This window comes from Apteryx rowi, unplaced genomic scaffold (genome assembly GCF_003343035.1).
Source record: "Apteryx rowi isolate R43461 unplaced genomic scaffold, aptRow1 scaffold_14, whole genome shotgun sequence".
NCBI classification, from domain to species: domain Eukaryota; kingdom Metazoa; phylum Chordata; class Aves; order Apterygiformes; family Apterygidae; genus Apteryx; species Apteryx rowi.
This window is the reverse complement of record NW_020447641.1, coordinates 3,248,193-3,249,319: the sequence shown is the minus strand read 5'-3', so window position 1 is coordinate 3,249,319 and position 1,127 is coordinate 3,248,193.

The following is a 1,127-nucleotide window of genomic DNA, read 5'->3' as shown; positions in this document are numbered from 1 at the left end:
TACCCACTCCGCGCCCCGGGCTGGAGCCGAGCAATTCGAGTGGGCTGCAATAAGGATTCAAAGGGCGACTTACAGGGTGCGTTCCCACAGGAACGTCGTGTGAATTTGGGGGAAGAGAAACTCTGAAAGGGGAAAAAAATAGCAAAGGCTAAGAACTCGCCCATACAAGAAGCAGTCTGTAAAGCCATAGGCAGCGCCGGGCTGCCGCTAATGCGGCGTCGCACGCGGGCTGCATTTGCCCGTGTAAATGCAACCTGCGTAACCGAGGCGGAAGGAAACTTCGTTCCTTGCTGCTCGCCGGTTCCCACTGTCGGAGCCGGAGCCGCTGGCCCGGCTGGGGGAGCCGATTCAGCTCCCCAGCGACCACAGAGGACCAGGAGCCGTCCCAGCGCGCAGGCACCCTCGCGGCAGCAGAGCTAGCGCTTATGTGTCCCGGCCAAGCCCAACGAAATCCCCCACTTTCGCACTTTCTGCTCTTACGATGGCCAAGCTAATCCCCGGAGGGCAGTAATTAAACATGACCCTGCTGCTACATCCCGAGGAGAGAGCTCTTCAGGCAAGAGCGGAGGAGGAACCTGCCCACGGCTCTGCCGGCAGGAGGGCTCAGCCGGCAGAGGAGGCGGCGCTGGAGTCGCCAAGGCCCGGCTAAGCGCCGCAGGCTTCCCCCGAAGGAGCCTCCCGTGTCGTGCCCACCTGCAAAACACACAGACATGACCCAGCGGAAGGTGAGCAAAGAGGGGCCCGGATAAGGGCGAGGCAAAGGGCTCCTACGTCTCACCGCAGCCACTCCGGTGTCAATCCGGAGCGACACGGTGGAAGCGGAGCGGCCCTGCCCCGCTTTCCTTTCCCGTAGGCTGGAGCGGGGGCAAGCGCAAACACACGGGGCAAACCACAGGCCAAGCGCTCGGGGCTCAGCCCCCGGTCCGTGCTCGCAGGGCCGAAGCGCGGGGCCCCTCGCAGCCCGGGCCTGGCCGGGAACGGGGACTTGCTCCTCTCCTCCATCTCCGCCTGTCGGCAGCCGCCGGGGAGAGAGGCCGCGAAGCTACCACGCAGCGAAGAGCTCTCCTTGCTCCCTGGCCGAGCTCTGCCGACCCCGGAGCCCCGCCTCGGGCTGCAGCCCTGCTGCC